This window comes from Mustela lutreola, chromosome X (assembly GCF_030435805.1).
Source record: "Mustela lutreola isolate mMusLut2 chromosome X, mMusLut2.pri, whole genome shotgun sequence".
Taxonomy (NCBI): domain Eukaryota; kingdom Metazoa; phylum Chordata; class Mammalia; order Carnivora; family Mustelidae; genus Mustela; species Mustela lutreola.
In genome coordinates, this window is record NC_081308.1 from 81,358,317 (window position 1) to 81,383,457 (window position 25,141).

A 25,141-nucleotide genomic window follows, 5' to 3' on the forward strand; every position below is an offset into this window, starting at 1 on the left:
ACCAGCTTCTACTTTCCTTGATGCGTTCTATTTTATCTCTAGTTTCTATCTCATTGATCTCTGTTCTAACCTTGAATATTTCCCTTCTCTTGTGCGGAGTTGGCTTAATTTGTTGTTGATTCTCCAGTTCTTTAAGGTGTAGAGACAGCTGGTGTATTCTGGGTTTTCAATTTTTTTGAGGGAGGCTTGGATGGCTATGTATTTCCCCCTTAGGACTGCCTTTGCTGTATCCCATGGGTTTTGGACCGAAGTGTCTTCATTCTCATTGGTTTCCATGAATTGTTTCAGTTCTTCTTTGATTTCCTGGTTGATCCAAGCATTCTTAAGCAAGGTGATCTTTAGCTTCCAGGTGTTTGAATTCCTTCCAAACTTTTCCTTGTGGTTGAGCTGCAGCTTCAAAGCATTGTGATCTGAGAATATGCAGGGAATAATCTCAGTCTTTTGTTATCAGTTGAGCCTTGATTTGTGACTCATTATGTGGTCTATTCTGGAGAAGGTTCCATGTACACTCAAGAAGAATGAGTATTCTGTTATTTTCGGGTGGAATGTTCTGTATATATCTGTGAGGTCCATCTGGTCCAATGTGTGGTTCAGTGCTCTGTTTCTGTATTGATTTTCTGCTTGGATGGTCTGTCTATTACTGACAGTGGTGTGTTAACGATCTCCTACTATTAATGTATTCATATCAATATGACTCTTTATATTGATTAACAGTTTTCTTATGTAGTTGGCTGCTCCTGCACTGAGGGCATAAATATTTACAATTTTTAGATCTTCTTGGTGGATTGACCCTTTAGAATTATGTAGTGTCCTTCATGTCTCTTACTACAGTCTTCAGTTTAAAATCTAATTTATCTGATCTGTCGTTTGCAAATATCTTCTCCCATTCTGTCAGTTGTCTTTTGATTTTGTTAACTGTTTCCTTTGCTGTGCAAAAGCTTTTGATCTTGATGAAATCCCAATAGTTCATTTTTTCCCTTGCTTCCCTTGCCTTTGGCGTTGTTCCTAGGAAGATGTTGCTGCGACAGAGGTCGAAGAGGTTGCTGCCTGTGTTCTCCTCAAGGATTTTGATGGATTCCTTTTGCACATTGAGGTCCTTCATCCATTTTGAGTCTATTTTTGTGTGTGGTGTAAGGAAATGGTCCAATTTCATTTTTCTGCATGTGGCTGTCCAATTTTCCCAGCACCATTTATTGAAGAGGCTGTCTTTTTTCCATTGGACATTCTTTCCTGCTTTGTCAAAGATTAGTTGACCATAGAGTTGAGGGTCTATTTCTGGGCTCTCTATTCTGTTCCATTGATCTATGTGTCTGTTTTTGTGACAGTACCATGCTGTCTTGATGATGACAGCTTTGTAATAGAGCTTGAAGTCCGGAATTGTGATGCCACCAACGTTGGCTTTCTTTTTCAATATCCCTTTGGCTATTCGAGGTCTTTTCTGGTTCCATATAAATTTTAGCATCAACAGATGAATGGATCAAGAAGATGTGGTATATATACACAATGGAATACTATGCAGCTATGAAAAGAAATGAAATTTTGCCATTTGCGACAATATGGATGGAACTAGAGCGTATCATGCTTAGCGAAATAAGTCAAGCAGAGAAAGACAACTATCATATGATCTTCCTGATATGAGGAAGTGGTGATGCAACATGGGGTTTAAGTGGGTAGGAGAAGAATAAATGAAACAAGATGGGATTGGGAGGGAGACAAACCATAAGTGACTCTTAATCTCACAAAACAAACTGAGGGTTGCTGGGGGGAGGGGGTTTGGGAGAAGGGGGTGGGATTATGGACATTGGGGAGGGTATGTGCTTTGGTAAGTGCTGTGAAGTGTGTAAACCTGGTGATTCACAGACCTGTACCCCTGGGGATAAAAATATATGTTTATAAATAATAAAAAATAAATAAATAAATAAATAAATAAAAATATAAAATAAAATCTAATTTATCTGATTAGAATTGCTACCCCAGCCTTCTTTTGAGGCCTTTTGGCATGACAGATGCTTCTTCATCCTTTTACTTTCAGTCTGGATGTATCCTTAGGTTCAAGTGGATTTTGTGCCCATTTTTTAATGTGACAATTTGTTTTTTGAGCATTGAGCTTGAGGATTTCTTTATATATCTTGGATATCAGCCCTTTGTATTGTCATTTGCTAATATCTTCTCCCATTCCGTGGTTTGTCTCTTTGTTTTGTTGACTGTTTCCTTTGTTGTGCAGATGCTTTTGACCTTGATGATGTCCCAAAAGTTCATTTTCACTTTTGTTTCCTTTGCCTTTGGACACATGTCTTGAAAGAAGTAGCTGTGGCTGATGTCAAAAGAAACTAACTCTTTATGGCAGAAGGGAGCAGGCTATAAGGCAAGGCTTTATATTTAGGTTCGAATTTGAAGGATAAAAAGTGGTTCTCTTAGTAGATAAAGATTATCAGACTGTGTAGTCAGTATCCTAGGTATTGGGCACAGGTTTTTAAAAAGCTAGGAGAGAGGTGCCTGGGTGGTTCACTCAGTTAAGTATTCAACTCTTAATTTTGGCTCAGGTCATTATGTCAGGGTCATAAGATCAAACCCAGCATTGAGCTAAGATTCTCTCTCTCCTTCTCTTCCCATTTTTCCCCTCCCCTACTTGCAGGATCTTTCTCAAATTAAATAAAAAGCTGGGAGAAATGAAGCTATGCCATGGTCCTAGAACTTCAAAAGTATATTATTTAATGGTAGAAATGTGAATGGGCAAGGAGAGGGATAGGGTTGGGGAATTAGACAGTAGCCCAGAAGAGTTCTGATATCAAGGGGTTTGACTTTTATATGGCATAGGATCTATGGACAGGTTTTTAAACAGAAGAGGGTCATGGTCAAATTCAGGTTTTAGTGAGAGATCTCTGGAAGCAATTTGGAGGAAAAGACTAGAGCAAGTGGTTTTCAAACATGTTTTCTTTTATGCAGAGAAAACTTTTCCAAATAAATCTTACATTTAACTAAGGTTCATATAAGACAAGAATGGTATTTTATTAGAAAAAAATATATATTCAAATAGAAAACTTTTATTTACTATGAGGCCAATGAAAACAGACTGCTTCAAACTAAAGTGTGTATAATTGGGGGTTACAGGTTACAGCTCCTTTGTTATGTTAGATTCAGCATCAAATGCATCTGATATAGTAGTGCACCATATTGAGACCCTTCTGATTTGCAGTGATAAGTTATAAATAATAAGTTTTAAGCAACTCTCCATGCCATGTCAAGGGACTCTTATGTTGAAATGATCTAGAAATAAAAAGGAAAGATCTGAGGGAGAAAATCCCTGGCAACAATGACAACATCTCACATAATTTACCATAAATAGAGGCATTCAAAGCTTTTTAAAAATGCTAAATTCATCCATACTGTTGTAATTCATCTCTATTTTTTTTTTTTTTTTTTTTTTTTTTTTATTTTTTATTTTTTATAAACATATATTTTTTATATACATATATTTTTATCCCCAGGTCTGTGAATCACCAGGTTTACACACTTCACAGCACTCACCAAATCACATACCCTCCCCAATGTCCATAATCCCACCCCCTTCTCCCCAACCCCCTCCCCCCGGCAACCCTCAGTTTGTTTTGTGAGATTAAGAGTCACTTATGGTTTGTCTCCCTCCCAATCCCATCTTGTTTCATTTATTCTTCTACCCACTTAAGCCTCCATGTTGCATCACCACTTCCTCATATCAGGGAGATCATATGATAGTTGTCTTTCTCTGCTTGACTTATTTCGCTAAGCATGATACGCTCTAGTTCCATCCATGTTGTTGCAAATGGCAAGATTTCATTTCTTTTGATGGCTGCATAGTATTCCATTGTGTATATATACCACATCTTCTTGATCCATTCATCTGTTGATGGACATCTAGGTTCTTTCCATAGTTTGGCTATTGTGGACATTGCTGCTATAAACATTCGGGTGCATGTGTCCCTTTGGATCACTACATTTGTATCTTTAGGGTAAATACCCAATAGTGCAATTGCTGGGTCATAGGGCAGTTCTATTTTCAACATTTTGAGGAACCTCCATGCTGTTTTCCAGAGTGGCTGCACCAGCTTGCATTCCCACCAACAGTGTAGGAGGGTTCCCCTTTCTCCGCATCCTCGCCAGCATCTGTCATTTCCTGACTTGTTGATTTTAGCCATTCTGACTGGTGTGAGGTGATATCTCATTGTGGTTTTGATTTGTATTTCCCTGATGCCAAGTGATATGGAGCACTTTTTCATGTGTCTGTTGGCCATCTGGATGTCTTCTTTGCAGAAATGTCTGTTCATGTCTTCTGCCCATTTCTTGATTGGATTATTTGTTCTTTGGGTGTTGAGTTTGCTAAGTTCTTTATAGATTCTGGACACTAGTCCTTTATCTGATATGTCGTTTGCAAATATCTTCTCCCATTCTGTCAGTTGTCTTTTGATTTTGTTAACTGTTTCCTTTGCTGTGCAAAAGCTTTTGATCTTGATGAAATCCCAGTAGTTCATTTTTTCCCTTGCTTCCCTTGCCTTTTGCGTTGTTCCTAGGAAGATGTTGCTGCGGCAGAGGTCGAAGAGGTTGCTGCCCGTGTTCTCCTCAAGGATTTTGATGGATTCCTTTCGTACATTGAGGTCCTTCATCCATTTTGAGTCTATTTTTGTGTGTGGTGTAAGGAAATGGTCCAATTTCATTTTTCTGCATGTGGCTGTCCAATTTTCCCAGCACCATTTATTGAAAAGGCTGTCTTTTTTCCATTGGACATTCTTTCCTGCTTTGTCGAAGATTAGTTGACCATAGAGTTGAGGGTCTATTTCTGGGCTCTCTATTCTGTTCCATTGATCTATGTGTCTGTTTTTGTGCCAGTACCATGCTGTCTTGATGATGACAGCTTTGTAATAGAGCTTGAAGTCCGGAATTGTGATGCCACCAACGTTGGCTTTCTTTTTCAATATCCCTTTGGCTATTCGAGGTCTTTTCTGGTTCCATATAAATTTTAGAATTATTTGTTCCATTTCTTTGAAAAAGATGGATGGTACTTTGATAGGAATTGCATTAAATGTGTAGATAATTGCATCCAAAACCATAAGATACCTAGGAATAAACCTAACCAAAGAGACACAGAATCTATACTCAGAAAACTATAAAGTACTCATGAAAGAAATTGAGGAAGACACAAAGAAATGGAAAAATGTTCCATGCTCCTGGATTGGAAGAATAAATATTGTGAAAATGTCATCTCTATTTTTTGTCCTCACTTTTTGTTTCCATGTGCGGAGTAGACATAGCAAATATTTGCTGAATTAAAATTATCAAGAACTAAGTAAAAATTTAAGCAACAAAATAATACTTAAGTTATATGAATCCATGAAGATTTGAAGTCAAAAGTAGCCCTATTCTAGAGCAAGACAGATATTCACTGACATTTGTCCTGTATCCAATATCCAGTATCCAACACTGATTTATATAAACCTGACCTACCAGAAAATTGGGATAGTAGAAGAGGTCATGCTTTAACAAAGAAGAGACTCATAAATCTGTATGGGGTTAGAGGAGGGATGCTCCTCTCTAGTCTCTTTTCCCCTTTTTTTTTTTTAAGATTTTATTTATTCATTTGACAGAGATACAGCAAGACAGGGAACACAAGCAGGGGGAGTGGGAGAGGGAGAAGCGGGCTCCCCATGGAGCATGAAGCAGGGATCCTGAGAAGCAGCTGGGATCATGACCCAAGAAGAAGGCAGACATCTAATGATTGAGCCACCCAACCTCTCTAGTTTCATTAGAAAATGCTGCTAAGAAGTGTTGGAAACAAATCTCTTCAAATCCTACGTACCTCTCAGGACCCAGATCAAATTTTACCTTCTCTGTGTGACACACTGATATCTCAACATTTGTGAGGGTTGCCCACATGCCAGGAACAGCACTAGATGCCAGAGATACAAACATGAAAAAGAGAGTCACTCATCTAAATTCCTAGCATCTATTTTCACTCACTTGAAATCTAATCATTTTTTCCATCTACATATAAGACTGTAAGTCCTAATGACAGCAAAATTTCTATAAGTTTAATTCAACATAGTTTTACTGGCCACAAACTTTGTGCAGGGCCCATGTTAGATGTTAAGGATAGAAAGATGTCCTCAAGTAGCACAGCAGTCTAACCTGTATAAACCCCAGCAGTCTTCTACAGTATATACATAAACAGCCAGTTGGCTGTGAGAGCAAATCCTTGGAAGCTCCGACTAGATTAAATGGAGATTAAAATATATATTCTCTTTCTCAAATGTGTCATTTTTTATTTCACTTTCTTCAACCCTTGATGACGCCACATGAAGAACCCTTAGGTTCAACTCTAATTATACTTTAAGTGTACTGTTACACTAACAAGTATATTATTATGCTAACCATTGCAACAAGTCCTTCATATTATGAATATATAGGGCTAATTTTCATATATTACCATATATCTCAGCATTTTTATAATTGTTTGAGGAAGATGGGGGGAACCTTTAATTTTCTATTTTGATGAATAGTTTGTTATTGGTGATGATAGTATTGGGATAGTGTTATTGGGGATTCCTTGGTGCAGTGCTTATCATTATATAACTGTCATATATTATTCATGTATTATTTGATTTAGTGTTACCTACTTGGATCAATTTCTTTTTCAGGTTTCTGCATGTATTTATTTGTTTTGCTTTAAAACAAAAATCAAAAATTAAATTACCAGTGATAGACACATCAGTAGGACCATTTGTAAGAAATATGGAGAGGGAATTTCTCTTCCTTTAAAGTCTGTGAGTTATCTCTACTACAATACCTTTTAAAAGCTACTCAACAATGGTAGACTACTGACTACCAAACCTGGATGTGTTTTCAGTGATTGGCTTTTCTAAGTAATTACTTCCAGAAAGGAAAGGGGAAAGGATGAAAATACCTATCCTGATACCTCCTGAAATGGAAGTGTTAGTTGACTGTATCTGTTACATCACCCTGCATCCATTCAACATTGCTAATCATAAAATGCTAAGTGACCTTTTACTTTACTCAGCCTTAAGCTTGTACTGCTTGACCTTTGAGCCTCAAGTAGGCCTTTCCCCAGCACCCTGCTGTATCTTTAGTACTGAACTCTTGACTCATTATCCATCCTGAAGATCTGCCTTGCCTTAGAGGTACTCTGACATTTGCTAAGATTTCCCATTGGACTTTGCAGACATTTCCAGATCATGACAGTGTCATTTGATATCTTGGTTTTAAACATCATCAGAGTGGCTTGTGCTGAAGAACCTGAGCTAAAGAGAAAGTGGTAAGGTAAAAAGAATAAGGCTATTTCTTTTGTGCTTATTAAGATGGCATGGAAAAAATACTTCTTTTTACTATGAATGCAACCATAAAATCATAAATGTGTTTTCAAGTGATCACAGTATAAAATAGAGTGCCAACAGTAGAAAAGATACAAAGTGGCTCATTTGAAAGAGGGTTTATCTTTGGATAAGCTTTGTAGTTAATAATACGAATTAGAATAAAACTTTACTAACTAATTTCACAGTATCTTTTTTCATCCTCCAAAGAAACTTGTGAATATAGTAAGATAAGGCTTCTCTCCTCATTTTTCAGGTGAGGAGACTGAGGATTAGAAAGGTTAAATGACTCATTCTTAGTTTCCTGGCTTGAATGATAATAAGCAAAATTGAACCTAGGATCTCTGGTCCACATTCTGTGCTCTTTCCACTGTATCATGCTGCATATACTTATGACATGAAATTTGAGGCAGATCCTTCAGGAAGTTTAATTGGTAAAGCAGCTTGTATTCAGGACAGAACTTAAAACTAAGGTAGATATTAAAGAAACACTATAATTATTCAATTCATGTTAGTCTATGCTGTAGGCAAGGGGTATACCTAGGTAATAATTACCTACTCCAGTTTAACCACTGGGTGGTATACATTCACACAGACCTACCCAAAAGTTAGTATAATTGAATTTTGCAAATTAATTTTGCATTGACCCCAAAATACCACAAACCTTAGAATCATATTTCCTTAACATAGTAAATTATTTACAACAAAATTTCAAAGTCTTGTCTTCATTATTTTATGTTGAAATGTCTACAGGAAAATTATAATTCCACTAATTAATTTTTTCTTAATCCATATTAAACTCTCCTACAATTGAAGCATATATGAAAAGACTAGAAATCTATTTTATTTATCTTACAATCTGTAAAGGGAGTATTATAAAAATTAATAAGGCTTCCTAGAGTAGGAAATAAAAGTTTTAAAAATGAAGTAACAATAAACATTAAGCTCTTTAAATATGTAAGAGGGATATAGAATTAGAAAGCAACCTGGGAGGGACCAATTGGAAGGATTGATGACAATGAAAGTAAATGCATTTTAGGATATTTGGCAGATCAGTCCTTTACTTTTATGCCTTCAATGATATGAGGCCAATAGCATGTCTAAATCTAGGTTTCTATTACCATCTACTATTCATCAATACTGTGAAGAAGTGTAAAGTTAAAAAAAAATTATCACTGTGCAGAGCATCTTTTTAATTGAGGGATAATTTTATATTTAATATTTCTCCTTCAGTTTCAAACATTATCACTTTAATTATGTCAAGGAAGTAGTTTATTCTATCAAAAAGTTAAGGAAACTGAAGTAGAAGTTTGCAGTTGACACTCAACTGTTCTGAGTTCACTGAAAGTAAAATGCTAAACTGTCAGGAATAAACTGCAGGAACCTCTCTTGAGGCTCGTGAGTGGGCTGAGAAGTGGCAGATGAGGTTATCTGTAGGTAAGGGAATGCATTTAGAGGGGGGACAAAAAAAAAAAAAAAAGGAGGTTAAATAAACCAGGCTGCATTCACAGGCTGGCAGGCTCCTACCTCTCAGTTCCCATCTTGAAAAAGGGATCTAACAGTTGACTGGTAATTGTTCCCTGAAAAAATTATTTCAGGAAGGTACTGTACCCACAAAGGTCAACATTTTGCTGGTCAACACCTGGGAAGAGATTGGCATCCAAACAAAAGACATCCTACTTCCTTAGTACAGGATTAAGATCCTCCATACTTCGTACAATTCTGGTTGCTCCTTCTTTTTAAAAAGCTGTATCAGATAAGGGAATGCATTTGCAATGAACCAGCAAATAGTGAGGATTTCCTGTTAAGAACGGCTAAAAAATTAGGGCTCTTCTATTGGGAAAGATAATGGTCGCGTGAGGCTATGCTCAGAGTCCATCAAATCATAACATCATGAAAGGTTTGGGTAGGAGAGACACAACCCTATTTACCAAACCCAAGGGTATTGGAACTAAGGAGTATCCTTGAAACATTGCAGAGGTAAACAGTGGGGAAGGGGATGTGTTATAGGTGCCTTATGGAATGAGTTATCCCTGAAGTTGTAATGAAATAGCACGTTTTAAAAAATAAAGTAATTCAGGTCAATTCATGCACTGTAAACCTATTGTTAGCAAATAGAAGGTTAGAGAAGCAGAGGACAAATCATTCCTTTCTACAGTGGTGACTTTCACAAGAAATAGAATTGGAAGGCTAAATAGATAATGAGTATGGTATTCTTGAGGCTTTTAGTTTAAAAATTTATTAAAAAAATAAAAATGTATTAAAAGGGTTAGTATTGTAGATAGTAATGCATTTATGGATTACAAAATTCCTTGTTCTTTTCCTACTTTTGGCTTCACATCTGTTTGTATAAAACACCATCATGTCAAAATAATGGATGTAGAAATTCAGGCTCAGTGCTTGTGGAGGCACTATGGTGTAGTGGTTCAGGTTATAGCCTTTGAAACCTCACTGGTGTCCACTGCTTATTAACTGCATGGTCTTGAGCAAGCTTTTTAATTTCTTGGAGGCGCATTTCTCATTTGTAAAATGGCTTTGTAATACCTACCCTATAGGTTTGTTTGAAGTCATTGATAAGCAAGTCGCTAAACAAAGTGCGTGGCTCCTCTCCATCTCCCAATGTCCTCCATGTTATTCTTTATGCTCCACAAGTATGGAGAAGTCAGATGGGGGAAATCGAAGAGGGAGACAAACCAGGAGAGACTGTGGACTCTGAGAAACAAACTGAGGTTTTTGGAAGGGAGGATGGTAGGGGGTTGGGTGAGCCTGGTGGTGGGTATTACAGAGGGCACGTATTGCATGGAACACTGGGTGTGGTGCATAAACAACAAATTCTGAAACACTGAAAAGAAATAAAATAAAACAAAATGGAAAAAACAAACAAAAAAAGTGCATGGGACCTAGTAAATGCTAAGTAATTGGCAGTTCTTACTGTTATTGTGGGCTTTAGAGCCATGCGTGTTATCCTGAATTCCAAAGCTTGTAACAGATGTCATGAATAAGGTGTGCCTCCATTTTGCTAATATGGCCGTTTTAAAGTTTTTTGATCATCTTGAATATATATAGCCTTTTGGAAATGTAGAAGACACAGTAAAATACCTAATTACAACAAATTTAATTATACAGATATATTCAAATTGCATATGGTGTGAAATAATACCTTAATGAAGAACTACTGTTTTCTTCCTCCACTATCCCATTTTGTAAAACAGTTTTGTTTAAATTCTTCACAAGTATCTCTGACATCAATGTTTCTATAAGCATGGAGAACCAATTTTGAGTCACCTAATAGTTTTCTGGAAGACACTACATTCATGTTCATCTAAGTTGTTAGGTAAAGGTACAACACTAATCAGCGTATGCTAACATCACTGTAATTTTTATCTCAAGCCACATATATCTATTTGCATAACACTAGGTAAGTTGATTATTCCATTCATTCTAAATGTTTTATTTTTTATCTTCTCTAGGTACTTACTATATTGCAATTTTAACTGATCTTTCAAAGTCTTTTTTACAATGATATCAAACAGTTAATACAGTGAAGTCACACCCTGTAAATAATCCTTAGATCTATGTTACATTTCATTGTTTTTAACTCCCAATCCAATTCTGTAAATTTGCCTCTATAATCACCTAAAACTCACATTAATTGAGGCCCCAGACTGTGTCCTTTAGAGTACTTTAATATTAAAAGAAAATAACTTAGATAAGGCCCCTTATAATTAAAGAATTTATAAGTACTTGACTATAAGATTGTCGCTTATTTTCCTCAGACATAATGAGTCGGGAGACATGCCTTATATTTAGGAAGATAGGGATATATATTTTCTTGAAAATTATATCCAGTTACATAACCTTAAGAGCATTCATGTTTTCCTATTTTTAAAAGAAAGTAGGAAAATTCATTCCATATATGTGTTAAGTGCCAGGATGATCCATACATGTATGAGACAATGTTCTTGGTGTCATATGAGTTTTCATACTTTGGAGAATATTTAATTCAAGAAAAAATATTGAACACCTACTATGTGCAAAGCATTTGCAGAAAAATATGAGTTGCAGCCTCTGTCCTCAGTAGTTTACAAACTATTCCAAGGGAATAAAACAAACAAATCATTCTTACCTGGGAAAGTAAAGAAGCTACAGACTGCTCTGGGGTTCTTAGATAGGTGAAGCCATATTTAGTTGAGGAATATCAGAAAAAGCTTTAGGAAGTCAATTCATATTTGAGATGAAGTGTAAAGGATGTGTAAGATAGGCATTTGTGTATGTGTAAGATAGGAGTAAAGTAGTGAGAAAGGGGACCAGAGCCTAATAAGGAAAAGGAAATGACATGAACAAAGGCCTGGTAGAAGAAAAGCAAGAAGAATTATTCAGGAACAATGAGTAGTCCACTTAGATGTAATAAAGAATTCCTGGGAACAATGGGAATATAAGACTGGGCTGTGAATGAGATTAGGCTAGACTGTAAAAACCAACTGTGGCTGCATATCCTTAGAGCTTAGAACTGAGGCTACTGGCTAGCTGATGAACCCACAAATATAGGTAGTGTGCTACATGAGGGACAGGTCTTTCATTAACACCACAAGTTTCTCTGGCCCAGTGAAGGGAGTTTGATAGTAATTCTTGCTAAAAATATAATTTTAAAAACAATTAAAAAATAAATAAAATTGAGAAAAGACCAGAGTCATCTGGGAGAGAAGAAGAGATTGAGAAAAATTTTAGAGACTTATCAGAGGAATTGGAGACCATTTGGATATTGGATTTTAAAGCATTGAAGTATTGGCAATGATAAGGTGTATAGCTATACCATTTAGTTGTACAGTTTTGGTGGTGTAATCAACAAATTTGGTGATATTGATATTTCACATAATGTGTAAGGGGATTGCAGAAATGGTTCAGAAGGCAGTTCACATAAGGAAAGAAAGAGGTGAAGAGAAGAAGTCTGCAGGGAAAGAACATACACAGTAATTCATCACAGGGAAAAACAAACTTTTCACCATCAATTAAAGAAACTCAAATGAAAATAACAGTAAGGTAGAGGGGTACCTGGGTGACTCAGTGGGTTAAGTGTCCAACTCTTGATTTTGGCTTGGGTCATAATCTCAGGGGCCTCGGTTTAAGCCCCATGTCAGGCTCGGTGCTGGGTGTAGAGCCTGCTTAAGATTCTCTCTCTCTCTCCCCATCTCTCCACTCCTTCCACCCTGCCCAGTCACATGCGCTCTCTCTCACTCTCTTTCTCAAAGATAAAATAATAGTAAGGTAGAAACATATATCTATTAGAATGTCTAAGCACAAAATGAGGTGTTAGAAGAACTGTAGGGTAACAGATAATGTTTGATGGTGGTTCCATTGCATGACAATTCATGGAAATGTATACACAAAACAATGTTAAATGAAAGAATTAGATCACAAGAGAGTATATAAACACTGATTATATCTATAATGTTGAGACATATTAGAAGAGAATTTGAAGGAATGTAGTTTTTGTTCTTTAGCATTTTCTTTCTGGAAGAGTTATTTAACTGCATTCTAATTTGAAAAGAATGAAATGAAAAATGATTTCCCATCATACCCCTAAAACACATATACATACACACATCTTTGCAAATAGATTGTGGTAAAATATGATGTTCAGTGTTTGAGATGTTGCAACATTATCTATAAATCAGGGATGCAACTGAAGTTGTACTTCCCTTCATTATCTTCCATAAGTCTGATGAGGCATTTTTTGATCACTGCTTATTATCGTAATGAGAAAAGAGGAAATCTTTTCCTCGTAAATCCTGACAAGCTGCATTTTAAATCTTTCCTCAGTATAAATTCTTTGCCCCCACTAAATAAATACACAAAGTGTAAGCTTATTATTGCTTATTTTCTCTACCTTTTTCTGAATACTCAGTAGGTCATTCTTGACCTTTACCTGTCAGTTGATATTTGTTCTCCCTTCCCCCAGATTGGCACACACAGTAAGGTTCAGATTTATAAGCAGCTAACACTGGATGAATTGAATGCCTACTATGTGGCACACGTTGTTCCCTGGCTTTCTACAGAGAAGATTTTATTTGATCTTAATAGTAACCATGTGAGGTCTGAAATATCCCTATCCTTGTTTCACAAAAACATCAGTTCAGCAAGCAGTTCTCTTCAGATCCTAGAACATTGCTCTTTCCTGCCATGGTGTTTTTCATGGGGCAAGTTCCCAAGAAAAAGAAGGCACACTGTGTGTTTTGGCTTATAGTATAGTTTTTAACATGTACAATATTTTTTTAGAAAGCTGCATATTTTAAGAAAACTTTTTTTAAAGTGTGTTGTTTTTCCTTTTTTAATGTATACTGTTGCTATAAAAATTATTACAAGGGAATGTAGAATATTTGCTACAAAGCAATTCAAAATTATACAAGCAATTTAAGTAGAATCCAAACACGAAGCAAGATTATCTACTTAATGATTTCAATTAAATAAAACTTACAAGCTGATAAAAAATTTGAAGTTTTATTTAAATTGGTACATGATGTTGACATGCTGACTAATTACAGTACAAAATTAACATAGCATTACATAATGCAGCGCATAAGGCAAACAAGGAAACTTTTGAAAAGGTGTGGTAAACCATAAATAACAAGCTATAAGAACTAAATAGGACCATAAAATAAAGTATACTAACTATGAGGATGTTTTCTGACCCATAATATAATATTATTAAGGCTGTATTGGAGAGATTGCAGTACTGGCTTCTTTGAGACTGCCGGAATGTTACTCAGGTTGGAAATGTACATGAGATGATAGCCCACATTTTAAGGTGGGTGAAAGGGGGTATTTGTAAGAAGCACATAGAAAGATGAATTGAAAAACTGTCTTGTTTGTCCTGTCTTGGAGAAAAGGTAAGTATTTTAGAAATAGGAAATGTAACTGTAATGTAATGAGATTCATATATGTAAATCATGTGTACACAGACTTCCATCTCTTTTTGATCTTAGTCACACTGTGTCTATGGCTCACAGGAGTAAAAAACCCTGATGAAAAGGTAGTTTTACAGAAAAAGAAATTGAGTTAAAATCAGTGAAAGGAACAGCATTTTAAAACAGATACCCAAAAGTAAGTGGCATAAAGAATGCATGCAAAAAAGGTATTGCTTTCTAGTTGAATTCTAAATACTTCTATTGATAATGTACAGCTCACTCAGATTCCAGAGAATAATTGGAAATAGAGACTTTGTGAAACAGACTTCTCCTTTAACTTGTTCACCTGACAGTGGGCTTTGAATTCTATTTTATCACCATTCAGCCTAAGTTAAGATACCCAGCTCACAGCAAGACCATACAAACAGTATCTGAAATACTAAAACACATATTCTATGTAAGTAACATTAAGGTTAGGGTAAAGATTGATAAAAGCAATGACAGTAACATTAATGTGATACCAGGAGCTCTGAGCTCCTTCCATCAGCAACGAGGAACATGTTGAAATTACCAGAGAGGGCAGTACAGTGACTTTTCTAACTTAAATTTGCAAGTAGATGAGCTTTCAACTTTTCAGTCTAAACTATACAGATATCTAATGCCTTTTTAATAAAGATGTGATGCCAAACATATATATATATATATATATATATATATATATATATATACATATATAGATATATTTACATATGTTGGTGTGTACCCATCCCACAGGGTATCTGACCAAGACATTAGCCCAGAAAACTGTGTTCTTTTCTTCTCAGGTTTTTGTATAAATGTGTACTTTAAGGACTTTGTGGGCAATACATGATATAAATATGTTTTAGGGCCATTGAAATGCAAATTATAGAATATATAAGATATATATAAATTTATATATATATGTATATATATATAACATCGCCATTATCGGATTTATATCTAGGATCCAGTGGGTTTTCCTTACCAAAGAACTGAAATACTGAATGTTATATTACAAAATTACAAAGTTTTAAACTTACTGTTACTCCCTAGTTACTTTCTTTAGAGTGGTTATCATACAAGGTCAGCAGAAGATCTGTCATAATATCTTTCTTCATGACTACGTATTTTATAAAAGTATCATTTTATATTATCCAATAAATGAATGATAGAGTAATTACGGTTATATGGTTCATAATCTTACATCCCTTTCCCTACTGTTAGCTTTTCAGCTCCATATCTTCATTGTGCAGAGTATTTACAATAAGTTAATTCTCTTCTCTGTAAGTTGGTATCATCATCTATAAAATGAGAGGTTAATCTTCATTTAATCCATAAATTCCCTTCCGGCTCTAGAATTCCATGTTCCAGTGATTATCCCCAAACTATTATACAAGTTTGTGAAGTTGTTTTTAAAAACAGTATCTAAAAAACAAACAAAAACAAAACACATACACTTTAGTGACCTGCATGAATTGAGAACTCACGTGGCATGAAAAACTCCTTTTTGTTTGACTCTTATTCTAAAAGATTTTATTTATTTATTTGTTTATTTTTTATTTTTTAAACAATTTTTTTCAATTTTTTATAAACATATAATGTATTATTAGCCCCAGGGGTACAGTTCTGGGAATCACCAGTTTTACACACTTCACAGCACACACTATAGCACATACCCTTCCCAATGTCCATAACCCCACCACCCTCTCCCTACCCACCTCCACCCGGCCACCCTCAGTTTGTTTAGTGACATTAAGAGTCTCTTGTGGTTTGTCTCCCTCCCAATCCCATCTTGTTTCATTTATCATTTTCCTACTCCCCAAACCACCCAGGTTGCATCTCCACTTCCTCATATCAGTGAGATCATATGATTGTTGTCTTATTCCAATTGACTTATTCTGCTAAGCATAATACCCTCTAGTTCCATCCACGTCGTTGCAAATAGCAAGATTTTATTTCTTTTGATGGCTGCATAGTATTCCATTGTGTATATATACTGGATCTTCTTTATACATTCATCTGTCGATGGACATCTAGGTTCTTTCCATAGTTTGGCTATTGTGGACATTGCTGCTATAAACATTCAGGAGCACGTGCCCCTTGGGATCACTACGTTTGTATCTTTTTTTTTATTTTTTTAAGATTTTTATGTATTTCACAGACAGAGATCACAAGTAGGCAGAGAGGCAGGCAAAGAGAGAGGAGGAAACAGGCTGCTTGTGGAGCAGAGAGCCCGATGTGGGGCTCGATCCCAGGACTCGAGGATCACGACCTGAGCCAGAGGCAGAGGCTTTAACCCACTGAACCACCCAGGTGCCCCACTACATTTGTATCTTTAGGGTAAATACCCAGTAGTGCAATTTCTGGGTCCTAAGGTAGCTCTATTTTCAACTTTTTGAGGAACCTCCATGCTGTTTTCCAGAGTGTCTGCACCAGCTTCCATTCCCACCAACAGTGTAGGAGGGTTCTCTTTTACTCACATTCTCACCAACATCTGTTGTCTCCTGACTTTTTAATTTTAGCCATTCTGTCTGCTGTTTTAGGATTATTTGTTCCATTTCTTTGAAATAAATGGATAGGATTTTGATAGGGATTGCATTAAATGTGTAGATTGCTTTAGGTAGCATAGACATTTCATGATATTTGTTCTTCGAATCCATGAGCATGGAACATTTTTCCATTTCTTTGTGTCTTCCTCAATTTCTTTCATAAGTACTTTATAGTTTTATGAGTATGGATTCTTTGCCTCTTTGGTTAGGTTTATTCCTAGGTATCTTATGGTTTTGGGTACAATTGTAAATGGGATTGACTCCTTAATTTCTCTTTCTTCTGTCTTGTTGGTGTAAAGAAATGCAACTGATTTCTGTGCATTGATCTTATATCCTGACACTTTACTGAATTCCTGTACAAGTTCTTGCAGGTTTGGATTGGAGTCCTTTGGGTTTTCCACACATAGTATCACATCATCTACAAAGAGTGATAGTTTGACTTCTTCTTTGCTGATTTGGATGCCTTTAATTTCTTTTTTTTTTTCCATTGAAAATGATATTTGAGGTGGGTTTTCATAGACAGCTTTGATGATATTGTAGTATGTGCCCTCTACCCCTACACTTTGAAGAGTTTTGATCAGGAAGGGATGCTGCTGTACTTTGTCAAATGCTTTTTTAGCATCAATTGAGAGTATTGTATGGTTCTTTTTCTTTCTTTTATTAATGTACTGTGTCACATTCATTGATTTGCAGATGTTGTAACAACCTTGCAGCCCTGGAATAAATCCCACTTAGTCGTGGTGAATAAACCTTTTAATGTACTGTTGGATCCTATTGGCTAGTATTTTGGTGAGAATTTTCACATCTGTCTTCATCAAGGATATTGGTCTGTAATTCTTTTTTTTTTTTTTACTTTATTTATTTATTTATTTATTTATTTATTTGATGGGATCCTTGTCTGGTTTTGGGATCAAGGTGATGCTGCCCTCATAAAATGAGTTTGGAAGTTTTCCTTCCATTTTTGTTTTTTGGAACAGTTTCCGGAGACTAGGAATTAATTCTTCTTTAAATGTTTGGTAGAATTCCCCTGGTAAGACATCTGGTCCTGGGCTTTTGTTTGTTCGAGACTTTTGATGACTGTTTGAATCTCCTTACTGGTTATGGGTCTGTTCAGGTTTTCTATTTCTTCCTGGTTCAGTTTTGGTAGTTTTTGGTATGTCTCTAGGAATGCATCCATTTCTTCCAGATTGTCAAATTTGTTGGCGTAGAGTTGCGCATAGTATGTTCTTATAATTGTTTGTATGTCTTTGATGTTGGTTATGATCTCTCCTCTTTCATTCATGATTTTATTTATTTGGTCCTTTCTCTTTTCTTTTTGATAAGTCTGGCCAGTTGTTTATCAATCTGCTGAGCAAGGAGCCCGATGTGGGACTCGAACCCAGGACCCTGGGATCATGACTTGAGCCGAAGGCAGTGGCTTAACCGACTGAGCCACCCAGGTGTCTCCCTTTCTTGTTTCTTGAGAAAGGCTTGTATCGCTACATATTTTCCTCTTAGGACTGACTTTGCTGTGTCCCACAGATTTTGAACCATTGTGTTTTCATTATCCTTTGTTTCCATGAATTTTTCCAATTCTTCTTTAATCTTTTGGTTGACCCATTCATTCTTTAGAAGGATGCTGTTTAGTCTCCATGTATTTGGGTTCTTTCCAACTTTCCTCTTGTGATTGAGTTCTAGCTTCAGGGCATTGTGGTCTGAAAAGATGCAGGGAATGATCCCCATCTTTTGATACCAGTTGAGACCTGATTTATGACCCAGGATGTGATCTATTCTGGAGAATGTTCCATGTGCACTAGGAAAGAATGTGTATTCTCTTGCTCCGGGATGGAATGTTTAATGTATCTGTGATGTCCATCTGGTCCAGTGTGTCATTTAAAGCCTTTATTTCCTTGTCGATCTTTTGTTTGTGTCATTTGTCCATTTCAGTGAGGGGAGCGTTAAAGTCCCCTACTATTATTGTATTATGGTCGATGTATTTCTTTGATTTTGTTATTAATGGGTTTATGTAGTTGGCTTCTCCCATGTTAGGGGCATAGATATTTAAAATTGTTAGATCTTCTTGTTGGAGAGACCCTTTGAGTATGATACGGTGTCCTTCCTCATTTCTTATTATAGTCTTTGGCTTAAAGTCCAATTGATCTGATATATGGATTGCCACCCCAGCTTTCTTTTGATGTCCATTAGCATGGTACATTGTTTTCCACCCCCTTGTTTTAAATCTGGAGGTGTCTTCTGTTCTAGAATGAGTTTCTTGTAGGCAGCATATTGATGTGTTGTTGTGTTTTTTTTTTTTAATCCATTCTGATACCCAGTGTCTTTTGATTGGGGCATTTAGCCCACTTACATTCAGGGTAACTATTGAGAGAGATGAATTTAATGCCATTTTATTGCCTGTAAGGTGACTGTTACTGTATATTGTCTCTGTCCCTAAAAGTAGGGTCTCTCTTTGCTTAGAGGACCCCTTTCAATATTTCCTGTAGAGCTGGTTTGGTGTTTGCAAATTCTTTCAGTTTTTGTTTATCCTGGAAGCTTTTTATTTCTCCTTCCAATTTCAATGATAGCCTAGCTGGATATAGTATTCATGGTTGCATGTTTTTCTTGTTTAGTGCTCTGAAAATATCATGCCAGTTCTTTCTGGCCTGTCAGGTCTCTGTGGATAAGTCTGCTGCCAATCTCATATTCTTACCATTGTATGTTACTTCTTGTCCCAGGCTGCTTTCGCGACTTTTTCTTTGTTGCTACGACTTGTAAATTTTACTATTAGATGATGGGGTATGGACCTATTCTTATTGATTTTGAGGGGGGTTCTCTGCATGTCCTCGATTTTGATGCTTGTTCCCTTTGCCATTATAGGGAAATTCTCTGCAATAATTCTCTCTGATATACCTCGGCTCCCCTCTTTCTTCTTCTTCTGGAATCCCAATTATTCTAATGTTGTTTTGTCTTATGGTATCACTTATCTCTCAAATTCTCCCCTCATGGTCCAGTAGTTGTTTGTCTCTCTTTTGCTAAGGTTCTTTATTCTCTGTCCTTTGGTCTTCTATATCACGAATTCTTTCTTCTGCCTCATTTGTCCTAGCAGTAAGAGCCTCCATTTTGTATTGAACCTCATAAATAGTTTTTTTTTTTTTTAATTTTGACTTGGTTAGATTTTAGTTCTTTTATTTCTCCAGAAAGGGCTTTTATTTCTCCAGACAGGGTTTCTCTAATATCTCCCATGCCTTTTTCAAGCTTGGCTAGAACCTCGAGAATTGTCATTCTGAACTCTAGATCTGACATATTACCCATGTCCATATTGATTAGGTCCTTAACCTTCAGTACTGCCTCTTTTTCTTTTCTTTTTTTTTTTTTTTTTTTTTTTGTGGTGAATTTTTCCGCCTTGTCATTTTGTCCAGATAAGGATATATGAAAGAGCAAATGAAATAATAAATGTGTGGCAAATACCCCAGGACAAAATGCTTTAACAAAATCAGAAGAGACCCCAAATCGTGGGGGGGTGGGGGGGTGGGGAGAAAGAGGGTAAAGTTCAGAAGAAAATTTTAAAAAAGAAAACAAATAAAAAAGAAATATAAAAAAGAATATATTAGACTGGTGACTAGAACAAGGTTACCCACTTAATTTTCGGAGTATTTTGGTCTCTTAGAAGAAACTACCTCCCAAAATTTTAAAGAATGAAAAACGTATATAAGGGTAAAAACAATGAAAGGATGGAATATGACTATAAAGATGGAATAAAAATTTTTTTCTTAATTTCTAAAAAAAGGTGTTGATAAAATAAGTTGGTTTGTAGAATAAAAATAAAGAAGGTGGAAAGAATTTGCTTGGGCTGGAGACTAGAACAAGCCTGATGCTAGATTTAGGGTGTATTTTGATCTATTAGAAGAAGTTGTACCCCAAATTTTTTAGAAGAAAAAACCCTATGTATATACAAAAAATAAAGTTAGATACAATAAAGGATAAAATATGACTATAATATAATGAAGGTTCAAAAAAGAATATTTTTTACAAAAGGTATTGTTAAGATAAACTAGTTAAAAAATGTTAAAAGAGGAAAGGGTAAAAGTTCAAAAAATAACAGAAGAAAAAAATAAAATTTAAAAAAATTATCTTTGCAAGACTAATGAATCATGGGGAGAAAGCCATGAATTCCATGCTTTGCTTTCTCTTCCTCTGGAATTCCGCTGTTCTCCTTGGTAAGTGACTTTGGTCTTGGCTGGATTTCTTGTTGATCTGGGGGAGGGGTCTGTTGTAGTGATTTTCAAGTCTCTTCCTGAGGCAGAATTGCACCACCCTTACCAGGTCCGCTTTCGGTAGCTTTTTTTCCCTGAATGCTTTCTGTAGACTTCCAGAGGACAGGAATGAAAATGGTGGTCTCCCAATCTCCGGCCCTGGGGAGACAAGAGCTCGGGGCCCCACTCCTCAGTGCTCCCTCAGAGAAAAGTACTCAGTCATTCCCATCTCCCTGGCCTCTGGCCACACTTGGTGAAAAGCGCTCAATCAGTCCCGTCTCCCTGGCCTCCGGCTGTGCTCTGATCTCACCCAGCCTTTGACCAAGCCTGTCTCTGGCACACAGCTTGACCTGGAGTCTCTGAACCCCGCAGATCCCTGAGCTCTTCTGGGGGTGTCTTGCCGGATCTTGTGGGGCCCCCACTCACAGAGCAGTGGCCTGTGCCACATATTATAGTTCATGGTAACCCCAAGTTGAGAGCTCACTCCTCGGCTCTGTCTCTGTAGCCGGCTTCCCTGCTCTAATACCTGTGAGCTCTGTGACACTCAGACACCCCTGATCCTTTGTGATCCCCCGGGACCTGAGGCCACACTGTCCCCGTGTCAGCTCCAACCTGGTTTAGCCATTGGAGTGATGTCCCTCAGTGGAGCAGACTTTTAAAAGTTCTGGTTTTGTGCTCCTTTGCTCTGCCACTTGCCGGGAGCAGGACCCTCCCTCCACGGTCTATCTTCCTGTCGCTTTGGATTCACTTCTCTGCCGGTCCTACCTTTCAGAAGTGGTCAATTTTCTGTTTCTAGAATTGTTGCTCTTCTTCTCTTCAATCTCCAGTTGGATTTGTAGGTGTTCTCAATGGTTTGATAAGCCATCTAGCTGATCTCCTGCTACCTGATGTTGTCTCAGCCTGCTCCTTCTCTGCCATCTTAACTCCTAGACTCCCTCAAAGTTCTTATTTATTTACTTGACAGAGAGAAAGAGAGAAAGCTGAGCAGGGGGAGCAGCAGGCAGAGGGAGAGGGAGAAGCCGGCTCCCCACTGAGTAGAGAGCCTGGTGAGGGGCTCGATCCCATGACCCTTGGATCATGACCAGAGCCAAAGGCAGGCACTTTAACCAACTGAGCCACCTAGGTGCCCCTTTTGCTTGAATCTGTGATGAGGGATGGACATGTTTGAAAATGTTTATCATAGGAAAAGCTAAGGTACAATGATAACTGGTCTTCAGGTTCGTGATAAAATGGTAACTAGGACAGACAAAGATGGAGCAAACTACCAAATCCTGGAGTAGATAATATAATGGTGCATCTGAAAATGCTGTCAAAGCTGGAGATGCTTAGGTAGGGTAACCATGTGGTTAAAAATATCAACTAACTTCCTCTCTAGAGTGCTTTAAAGCCAGGGAGTCAAAAACTGAGGTGGTGAGGAAGGAGTGCAAAGCAGAATTAGAGCTGTTTCTCATAAGTCAATAGGAAGGTACTTTGGGTATTTATTTATATATTTATTAATAACTTATTTTTCTGAATTATGTCTCCCCTCAGATCTAGCCTATAGAATATTGGCATTTTAAGATACCAACATCATCATTGCTCCCAAAGTTACTAGTTTATATGCACAAATGTATATGTAGTTAGTTTTTATGTATCAAGATGCAGTGACTGATTTGATCCCTCCCCTTCTTTCACACTAACCAATTTACAATCTGAATGTATCAGACGCTTGTGGATTATGTCTATTAATCCTTATAATTGTAGCATATTGTATAAAAATAAACATTCTTTCTAAATAATCATTAAGTAAATTCAAAATTGAGTCAAGTAACAGTTAGTGGACATAGAGACTTAGCTAACATGTAATAAATAATGGGCTCATCGCGTCAAGTCTGAGTTCTTCTCTAATGTTAAATGATGAAAGTCATAGGTAGACAGTAAGGATGGCAACCTCCAGGGCACCTGGGTGGCTCAGTGTATTAGGGCCTCTCCCTTTGGCTCAGGTCATGATCCCGGGGTCCTGGGATCGAGCCCCACGTCAGGATCTCTGCTCAGTGGGGAGCCTGCTTCCCTTCCTCTCTCTCTGCCTGCCTCTCTGCCCGCTTGTGATCTCTATCTGTCAGGTAGATGGATAAAAATCTTAAAAAAAAAAAAAAAAGGATGGCACCTTCCTCAAGTAAGAAGAAATTTTAAAGTTTGCTCTTTTCTTAAAAGCTTTTCCATAATGCATTCAATTCCATTTAAATATTGCAAAAAGCTGAATTGCAAATATTAACCTAAACATGAAATAAAAATGTTGATATTTTATTTAACTAAAAATAATAATTATGGATAGGCTGCTTTTATGATGGTCATATGTAAAATATATCATTTTACATTGAGAATTTTGTGAGGATTGTCACTGTGATATTATAATAAGAAAATTTGTTTTGAGTGCATTAAAAATTCAGTGCATGATTATTGCAATATAAGCGGAAAAGTTGTTTGCTTTTGACAGTCTGTCAGTAGATATAGTCTAGGAAGAAAAGTATGATAGCTGCTATATATAAAACAGTAGGAGAAGGACACAAGCTCAGAGAATATTTTTCCAGCTGCTGTTATTAAATGCATTCTTTTGTAGAAGAGAAGCTGCTTTTTTTCTTTCCTTTTTTGTTTCCATCTCTAAATTCTTTGCTTTCAAGTGGCATGCAAAGCGTCTCTGCCATAAATTGGATTGAGTTGAACCAAAGAAGGAAAATAGGCCCACTGAGGCAAATGCATTTTTACACCCTTCTTTAATAAAATACTGTAAGGAATAGCTAGAAAGCTTCCCCAGACTTTCATCTAAAATTGTTAGAGGGTAGCTGTTGCAAAGCATCACTGTTGACTCCTGTCGGACAGTTTTGGAGAGGAGCTCAAGAGAATTGTCTCCTCCCTCTGTGTACTTTGTCAAAATAGGTGCTTGGAGCAGAAGTATGACATGGAGGCCAATGTCAGGGAATGCCTCAAAGTAGCAACTTGTGCTCAACTCCTATGACTCCCATCTTTTTTTTTTTTTTTTAAAGAAATCAGATTGAATTGTAAAATGATGGAAATAGGGTTGGACACAAACACATTTATTGTGGGCTCAGCAGCCATTACATATCATTAATGAAAGGATGCAAGGGGTAAAGGGGACCATTTTTTTAATAAACATATATTTTTATCCCCAGTGGTACAGATCTGTGAATCACCAGGTTTACACACTTCACAGCACTCACCAAAGCACATACCCTCCCCAATGTCCATAATCCCTCCCTCTTCTCCCAACCCCCCTGCTCCCAGCAACCCTCAGTTTGTTTGGTGAGATTAAGAGTCACTTATGGTTTGTCTCCCTCCCAATCCCATCTTGTTTCATTTATTCTTCTCCTACCCACTTAAACCCCATGTTGCATCACCACTTCCTCATATCAGGAAGATCATATGATAGTTGTCTTTCTCTGCTTGACTTATTTCACTAAGCATGATACGCTCTAGTTCCATCCATATTGTCGCAAATGGCAAAATTTCATTTCTTTTGATAGCTGCATAGTATTCCATTGTGTATATATACCACATCTTCTTTATCCATTCATCTGTTGATGGACATCTAGGTTCTTTCCATAGTTTAGCTGTTGTGGACATTGCTTCTATAAACATTCGGGTGCACGTGCCCCTTTGGATCACTACGTTTGTATCTTTAGGGTAAATACCCAGTAGTGCAATTGCTGGGTCATAGGGCAGTTCTATTTTCAACATTTTGAGGAACCTCCATGCTGTTTTCCAGAGTGGCTGCACCAGCTTGCATTCCCACCAACAGTGTAGGAGGGTTCCCCTTTCTCCGCATCCTCGCCAGCATCTGTCATTTCCTGACTTGTTGATTTTAGCCATTCTGACTGGTGTGAGGTGATATCTCATTGTGGTTTTGATTTGTATTTCCCTGATGTTGAGTGATATGGAGCACTTTTTCATGTGTCTGTTGGCCATCTGGATGTCTTCTTTGCAGAAATGTCTGTTCATGTCCTCTGCCCATTTCTTGATTGGATTATTTGTTCTTCGGGTGTTGAGTTTGCTAAGTTCTCTATAGATTCTGGACACTAGTC

The 25,141-nt window shown here is 37.0% G+C and overlaps 1 protein-coding gene and 1 non-coding gene across 10 annotated transcripts in view; both read left to right on the forward strand.

Moving 5' to 3' along the window:
* DIAPH2 (diaphanous related formin 2) overlaps nt 1-25,141 on the forward strand; it is a 1,001,991-nt gene that overhangs the window by 938,793 nt on the left and 38,057 nt on the right. The gene's annotated exons all lie outside the window — the stretch shown is intronic.
* On the forward strand, nt 11,845-11,998 carry LOC131822389 (small nucleolar RNA SNORA62/SNORA6 family). The gene has a single exon (XR_009350250.1). It is a non-coding gene; the product is annotated as a small nucleolar RNA SNORA62/SNORA6 family (small nucleolar RNA).